We start from the raw sequence: 8,880 nt of genomic DNA, 5'->3' as shown, positions 1-8,880 counted from the left end.
TCCTTCTCACTCCTGGCGTGGTGTGGGATAGCACTATTGGATCAGTGTTTCCTAGAGTCGCACAAATGGCAGCTCAAGGGTATCCTCAGAATTGAAGGCCCTGGAGCTGGAAGGTTCAGCCAGGACCATCTAGTTCATCTGGGAGATGGAGCTTCAGAGAGGTTGCCTCACTGTCCTGAGCTCACACAGCCCATTAGAGCACTGTGGGGAAGCACACCCAGATCACAGGACCCCTGTCCCATCACCTGAGTGTGGAGACATGATCAGGGGTCAGTCCTCCCAGGCCTGGATCCTGGCCTTACTCCTTGCTAATGGGCAATCCCTGCAGCATTTCTGTGCCTCGGTTTCTCCAATGGTCATAGATGCGTGAGTGGAACGTTCCCATTGGGTTGTTTTTGAAGGTTTGACTAGGACCAGTGAGGTCCTCCAGGTAGAGGGTCCCACACCTGAAGCATGAGTTTACCACCAGTGTGTGAGGGTCTCCACTCCTCCTGCTGCCCGCTGCTCACTTGGTGGACAGTACTGAGCTCCTGCCTGTCTTTGGTACTGAAGACAGAACCAGTGCCAGAACCATGTGGAATGTGCCTTAGCTGGACGCTAAAGGGAGACCGGAGAAGGGGGGGAAACGTAGAGTGTGACTTACATTTTTTAGGATTATTTTGGCTTTAAGCACAGAGGGCAATGAGGTGTTTGGACTTGGGGTCAGTAGATTCTATGCCCCTGAACTCACACTAACTTCTGAGGTCTGCAGCAGACCTCTCAGCTGTTCTGAGGCCACGTTCTTCCCTCTGTAAGTGGAGGAAGAAAGTGGCCCAGTTGCCGTTTGGAGACCCTGGGAGACTAGCTAGGTTACTTGAAGATTATAATGAACTCTGCAGAAAAGTATTTGGATTTGTTAAATTTTTTGTTTTTTATATAAAATGAATAAGTTTTAAATATATACTTCAATAAGCATAAATATGAACCACTGTCTGAGATAATTATCGGTTTGACACTGGCTAAGCACAGCTTCTTCATTCCCATGTACTTCTTTATTAGCAATCTTTCCTTCTTGCATCTCCTCTTAACCTTGGCCAGTGTGTTCCAAATGTTGTCCCATATTTGGGGGCCAGAAAAGAGCATCATCTACACAGGTGTGTCACCTAGCTATGTGTGCTCCTCTGGAAACCATGCTGCTGGTGGAGATGGAATTTGCTATTTTGCCATCTGCCACCTATGTGTCCTGATGCTCAGTCCACCGTATTGGAAGCTGGTTTTCTTACCCTGGCTGATAGTGTCTCTGGTCCAATCTTCCACCAGCTTCCAGCTGCTCTTCAGTCCCCATCACTTCTTTGATAGAGTGCTGCAATAGCTGCCAGTATATAATTTATATTTTTAGTAAAATTCTTTTTCTGGATTTGTTTTTGCCTATTTTGTCTGAATCAACTCCTTCAGGTTAGACTTTATTTGGAATATCTTTCCTCCATTCTTCACTTCAAACCTACTCTTTACTGTGTGAAGGGTGATTAGGACTTGATCACCTTAAGCCCATTTGACCTATGAGCTTGCAAGCCATAGGTCAAATTGATCAGAATCTCCAGGGTTTCAACTTCTTTCTGATTGGTGCACAAGAGAAAAGAAGGTAGGACAAGAAAGAGAACAGGGCAGTGGCAGAAATGCAAAATGGAGTCCAGGGATGCACACAGGAGTTCAGATCATGACCCTCTATGCATTTTGCCAAAGCCACCAAGGATGGATGTCAGTCATGGAGAGTGAACCTCAGCCTATCCGTACCAAGGATATCTGCTCCTTGTACACAGTCCAACTTCCACACTCCTGAGAAATTGCTGGCTTCACTCCTGAGACATTGCCCACTTCCCAGCAGAGCTGCTCTCTAGCTGTTTTCCTGAGGTGTGTCCCATTCTAATCTTGTCTTCTTCCTCAGCACTCTGCTAAACTCCTGGTGAAATTAAAGTCAAACATTCAGCAGCAATCCAAATAATGAATCCAAATAATGGAGAGGAGAGGAGAGAGAGAGAGAGAGAGAGAGAGAGGAGAGAGAATTGCCTCCTACCTCTGACCCTCCAGCAATTTAATGACAAACTCCATGGAGGGCTGTGTTTATTATTGCACTATAAATGGAGGGGATGACTGGTGGTCATTGGAGACTAGACACAGTAACTGCCATCAGGCCATGGGGAATGTCAAAACACAGGAGGGACAAATGGGCACAGATGTCTTCCTATCAGGTTATTGTCCCCAGCCTGGACCATGAACATTCCTGGAGTTGTCCTTGCTCATGAGACATGAAGACTTCCCAGTCTTCCTCATGAAGGGAAAGGATATTGGGAGACTCCATAATTCCTCAGATTTTAAGAGCATCTTCCTATCTCTCTGACAGTGTAGTCTCATGTCATGTGTCTAAACAAACACAAAGGAGTATAACAACACTGAGGAATATATGAAACACTAGAAAAATGAAAGAAACCACTTGAAATACTTGATGGCCATGTACAAAAACTATTATTATGTCTATTCTTCATTTATCTACTTAGGCAATGCTGGGGATTTCAGGAAGGGCCCTCTACATGCTGTGCAAACACTCGTGGGAGTACACCAGAGTTAAATGCATGATTTAATACTTTATTATGCTTTATTTATTTATATAGCTTGGTACCAGGGACTGAACCCAGAGGTGTTTTACCACTGAACCACATCCAGGCCTTTTTAATTTTTATTTTGAGACAGGGTCTTGCTAAATTACTTATTCTATTACTAAGTTGCTGAGGCTGGCTTTGAAATGGAGATTCTCCTGCCTCAGCCTCCCACACTAGTGAGATTACAGGTGTGTGCCACTGCTCATCACTCTTTAGCATTCTTTCAATTTGATATTTAGTTAATGGTGTTTAAGATACTTTAACTGTGTAGATGTGGAGTGTCTGCTCAGAATACTCTGAGTGATGAATGATGTCACATATATTTTCAAGTGATGCTTGGTTGGTTGACAAGCATATGGCTTTTAAGTTTTCTTATGAAACACTGTATCATGCATTTGCTTCTCTGGGTAGGCCATGGAAGGTGAGTTAATGGACTTTAGAAGCCCATCACCAACATGCTATACAAGTTGTTGATCAGTGATGCCAACTAACCACAGAGCACACTCAGGGCTCTGTGCTTGCCCAGCACTTAGAAAGATCATCTATATGTACATTGATATAATTTTTTGCATCTAAGAAATTTGAGCATGTTTTCATAGTATATTTTTTGTTTTAATCATTTATTTTAGGCTTTAATTGTTCATGACATTTGCCATTTTATATATTAGGATTTTCTCAAAATTGGCAAGCAATTTTAGAGAATAACAACATTCTTCTAAGTGTAATATTTGTTGCAACTGCTTTACCCAAATTTTACTTTATTTTGACTTTTTTGATATTAGGCCAGAAAAGTTCTAAATATTTATGTAGTTAAAACATTTGCTGTGTCACTTTTTACTCTGTGTTCATTTGAGAAATTTATTCCCCATGTAGATACTTGATTAATATACAATTCTATTTTAATTCAGTTGTCATGCTTCCAGATATATGCAATATTTTAAATCCTTGAGAAATTCTTTCATCATTCTTGAGGACTGTGAAACTCTGAGTTCTCTGTAAGGTCAAGGATATTTATCCTTAAGATCAAGCCAATGAGACCTAACGTCTAGTTCTGCCAGAAGAATGAGTTCACGTGAGTGATGTACAGGGGCTTCTATCTCTCTGTGGATATGAAATATGACATCATGAGAAGTCACTTCTCACCCAACTTGCATTTGAGAAATATGACAGATGTAGTTCCAAGACTCAGGTGACTGTTAGGTCGGCCTTAGGCAAAATGCACCAACAGTGACAGCCACCTGCTGGCACCTCTTCCCAGCTCTCCTCACCTCTCCTCTCTATCAGTAGTGGATCCAATAGCAAGGAGCTTGATGTACTTATTTTTCCAGTGAAAAAAACTGCTCTCAAGAATTGACCCAATCCTTGGTGACCGCCTAACTTGAAAGATGTTTATTTATTATTGTTTTCATTGTTTGTTTCTGCCATAGTAGAGCAATTCACCACTGAGCTCCATCATTTTTTGTTAATTGGGACAGGATCTTGATAGGTGGCCAGGGCTGGCCTAAAACTTGCATCCTCCCACTTTAGTCTCCTGAGTTGAGCCTATGGTTAGGAATGAGCAAGAGGAGACAGGAGAGCAGGAGGAAAGCTGCCTTCAGGAGAAACAAGAAGTGGACTATGCAGAGGCACAGAGCTGAGTGAGGGTTGGCGCTGAGGGAGTACCTGGTCACCATGGCATCACAGGTGATCAGTGCCAGTCAGTGAGTGAGGAGAAGAGGCCGACCTGGGATGCTTACCTGCCTGGAGAGGAGCTGGCACTTTACCAGTGGGCAGTGGGGGGCATTCAGGTGCTCACTCACTCTCACAAACTCACACTTGTGGTTTAAAGATTATGACAGCTCTACTGTAACTGATGAACTTGAGGCAACTGGGACAACTTAGTGAATACTACACAAGTCCAGAGGAGCAGTGGTAATGCTCTGAAGGTTTAGAGGCTGGGAGAGCAGACAGACTGATGTACTGAAGATCCTCGATCAGCAGGACTCATAATGGAATTGGGTTTAAGCATGACTGCATGTGGACTCACAGCTGGACCCCAGGCCTCCAGCTGGAGGCTGGCAGAAGGCAGGAGCATCCGCCCAAATGAGAGAATGCATACAGAGATGGAAGTAATCCAGGAACAAGGTGACTCCATGTGAAGATGCTGAATGTGTAGGGGTCAAAATGTAGCACATTCAAATGTTCACTGCATGTACATATCCTGCATAGGAACTCGAGAAACTGAGGGTGCTTAACAAGGTCGGGTTGAAGTGCAAAGCTTTCTAGAGGTGGGGACAGCCACACAAGTCATGTGAATTATCTCTTACCATTTTCTTTGTTGTCCCTGCTCTGTGCACAGAGACAACACTTTGAGCTTGCAAGGAGGTCTCCTCCATCCTCCTCCAACATGCTTTCTGCCCTGTATGTCTTCAGATTTTGAGATGGCCCATGTGCCCCATTCTCTGTACTGTGGACTTGTGCCATATTTTACAATCCCTTTATCACCCTTTCTTGGTGTCTGTGAAGGCAGAGAGATCACTGTGTGCCCTTAGTCTGCCTTCTGCACCTGGAATTCTCTCACTGGTGTACCTGTGGACTTGGGCAAAATGAGAATGTGGGACTCAGCAGAAGGAAGATTTGTGCTTTAATGTGTTGTGTGGACTTAAGTGGCCCCAGGGCAGGGTAAGTTGGTTTAAACATTTCTGCTTGTGTAATGAGTTGCAGCCTAACCTCATGTGCAAACCCTGGAACTTAATCTCCTAATATCTAGCTGTGGTTCTGCCAATATCAGTGGCTACCATTCCTCACTTATTCAAATCAAAAGGGCAGCAACTGAACCCAAAGAGCTGCCTCCAGCCTCACTTCCCTTTCTTGTGGGCACTGCCCTCCCTGACTTCAAACACCACCACCCAGAAGATGGAGTGTGGCCTCCTGACCATACTTGTTCCAGACTGCTGCCCAAAGTGGATTGTAATTAAAGGTGATTGTGACCTGTAAAATAAAATTGGCTGCAGTTTCTTAGCAAAACAGTGTTTACTTCTCTGGAAAGTGCACCCTCCAGCACTCAGCCCAAAGGCCGATTTCACCATGGAGTGCTACTTGTAGTGGTCCTCCTTCCCCAGGAGCAACAGTTTGGCCTTGTACAGACTGATGTACTTGTAGACCCTGAAGTGGTTCATATTTGGTACTGGTGCTCTGGGTTGACCCAAGAGGAGTCGGCAGGGGCAGCAGAAGTTGAACAGGAAGGGGAAGACCTGGACTCAATCAGGCCTCACAGAGGGGTGGCCTCAGGGCTTTTTCTGCTCAAGAGTGCTTGTGGAACTGGGAAGTCAGCACTTAGCCTGTCAGGAGAGCTAGATGTGTCACCTTCACAGAGCTGGGACTGAGCCCCGCATGCTTTCTACATGAAGGACATGCCTATGGATTCCCCCAAGAGAAGTCCTAGGTCATAGGGTCTTCTGCATCAAACACCACCATTTTTTTCTCTCATTTCCTGGTGACTGGTGTTTTTCCACTCCAGCTTTCTTCAGGCAAAATGGAAAATGAGAAACATCTCCCCAACTCCACCCCATGAATCAAAGGAATCCAGATTGCAGCACATCTCTGTCTAGTGCACCTGGTTAAGTATACATATGGAAAAATATTTTTCTGGTTTGGATCCTGTAAATTGTAAAATCCTGCAGAATCAATGGAGGAGGCTCAGCTGCTTTCTCAATTTTGGCCAATCTGTGATTAAGTTCATTTCCCTTTCTATATCATATTCTCTTCCTACTGATGCAGGCAAGCAACCAAATCCAGGCTGCCAGAAGCCAATGGGGCCTCTATGCTTGAGTGCCAGGGACAGTTGGGAGGGCAGTGCTTTGTCTGTCCTAGGACAGCATTGGCACACACTAGGCATTTGCCACATACTTGCTGAATGAAAGGTGAGTGTGGTGACACATTCACAGGGAACCGAGGGAGAGTGAGCACTTCAGCACATCCACCCTCTGCCCAAGCACATCACTCTGAAAACCCAGTTTATTTACCTTTGGCATTCCCACAATACCTGGATCTAATCTGGAGCTTACTTCCTACCTTGCTACCTGCACCACCTGATGGCACTGCCCCCTAATGTGAGATGGACAGACACTGAGTGCCTACTGACCCCCTTTGTACTCAGACCCAGCATTCTAAACTCAAGACTTGGAAGGGTCTGAGTGTGGGAGGCCTGGTTGGGCCCCACACTCATCCTTCCTGTCACATGTGCTAATTGAAGGAGAAAACCTAAGGTGCAGGGAGAAACCTTCCCACAGACTCTGTGGACCATGGGCTTGGCTGTCAACTAGGGAGGAATGGATGGTGCACAAAGCACAAACTCTGTGGTCCTTGTCTAAATTGCCCAGCCTCCCCTGAACTCACTGATGTCACCCTGCTCCCTTCCTTCACAACTCCATCTCACTGGACAAGGAGACTTGGACCAAACTCCATTCAGTCTGTACGTGGCTCTTTTCTAACCAGGCCTGATTTAGAACCTTCAGTGCTCATGTATGCATCATCCAGTTTCAGCAAAACTCCAACTAGGCATGTAACCACAGTTATCACACAGGGTTTCTACTGCCCTGTGTGTCTGGTGGGTTCTTCATTCTCTACCCCCCAGAGCATGTCTGGTCTCTGCCTTGCATTCACAAGAATCCATGTGGGTCAGTTTAGCCAAGAATCCTCACCTGACATTTCCCACAGTGACTTTCCATCTGTTGAACCCACAGCTCCATCCTTAGCAACAGACCTTGCTCATCTAGCTGCCCAAGCTCTCCCCACCCTTCTGGTGCCTCTACCCCAACCACAGCCTCCCATTTATAAGGAATTCTTTGTGGTCTTTAGAAATCAGGGGATCCCTGATTTATTTTTCATGCTCAAAGTCATGAGTAGTTTCCTCATTCACAGCAAGGTAGACCTCCCTGGCAGTTCCTTCTCTCCATGAGGCCCTTGCTTGTCTAGCTCTGAACCATATTTCTCTCCTGCTTTGGGGATGCCCTTTTCTGTGTGAGTGGCAGGGCTCCCTCTGCAGACATCACACTGCCTGGATCAGTACCTGACTGTCCCAGGCTGGGCTTGGCATCTCCTTTCTACTCTTCCCCATTAGCATCACAGAAGCCCAGTCATGTTTGCTGAGCAAGTACTGCACACTTAATACTATTTAGGCTATGTTCCCTGTGAAACAGTTTCTTTAGTGTCACCAATATGACAAGGACCACCATCGCAGATGGCTTAGTAACTCACCCAGGTCTCTCAACTGGAAAGGAAAGTCAGGCCAACTGGGTTTCCACTATCCTCTCAGCTACTTCTTGCACCAACTTGTGATTCCTACTGCTGCTTCCTGAAGCAGGGGCCTTGCTTAACAAGGGCTCTGCCTCCCAGCTGATCTCCTGGCTCTCCACCTGTGTCTCTGCATATTTCTTTTGTGGTCTCTGAGCAGCACGGTGATTGAGATTCAGAAACTTGACTGAGATAGGAGGATTAATTAAAAACTACCAAAATCGGGAACCAACAACTTGTCCATATCCTTTTCCCTGGCCACTTGGCTCCTCAGGGCCAGAGCATCCTGTGTGTAGAGCCAGGGCTTGATATGGAGGTATCTGGTTCTCAGCCATCTCTCAGCAAATGTGCCAAATGTAAACAATGCCTGGCACTCCTGTGGATCCTGGGGACAGAGCACTGAGCAAACTGACCTGGACCCTGCTCCCCTGGAGCTTCTGGTCAAGAAGAAGTATAGGGGCACAATAGGCAAGAATATAAATAGAACTGATCTTCACACTGTGAAGGAGTGGGCAGGGGGGCACAATGGCAAGGGTAGCTGCTCTGGGTTGAGGAAGCCACTTTAATAGGAGCCAACCCTGGAAGAGAAAGGAGAAGCCCAGACCAGAAAGAAGCAGCAGCAAACTCCTGAATTCTCAGATGGTGTGGGTGATGCTCATCTGCACATCTCCAGTACAAAGGGACTTTCCACAGGCTTCCAACCTGAGGCCCTAAACCAACTGTGCCTACCAGCCCTAACAGTTCCACATCCTCTGCCTGATGGAGGCACCTGTTCTCCACACAATCACCTACCAATTCTGTCCCCATGTGGTTCTCTAGGTACTTAGAAGTCTGCTACCTTGAATGTGCCTCATTTTGCTGGGACCTCCCAGGCCCATACCACTGCCTGTCCTGTGGTAAAAATGAGGCAGGTACAGATCTAGCCATGTATAGTACTTTACTTTCTCTTCCTAAGAACTCTAAGAAATAG

General features: G+C 45.9%; 1 pseudogene; it reads right to left on the bottom strand.

Moving 5' to 3' along the window:
* Window positions 1–586: 586 nt before the first annotated feature.
* Window positions 587–8,880, bottom strand: part of LOC124973692 (E3 ubiquitin-protein ligase ZNF598-like) — a 29,056-nt pseudogene continuing 20,762 nt past the window's right edge.

Source organism: Sciurus carolinensis, unplaced genomic scaffold, assembly GCF_902686445.1.
Source record: "Sciurus carolinensis unplaced genomic scaffold, mSciCar1.2, whole genome shotgun sequence".
Taxonomy (NCBI): Eukaryota; Metazoa; Chordata; class Mammalia; order Rodentia; family Sciuridae; genus Sciurus; species Sciurus carolinensis.
Note: the sequence above shows the minus strand (reverse complement) of the source record. Positions and strands in the feature narration are given on the sequence as shown.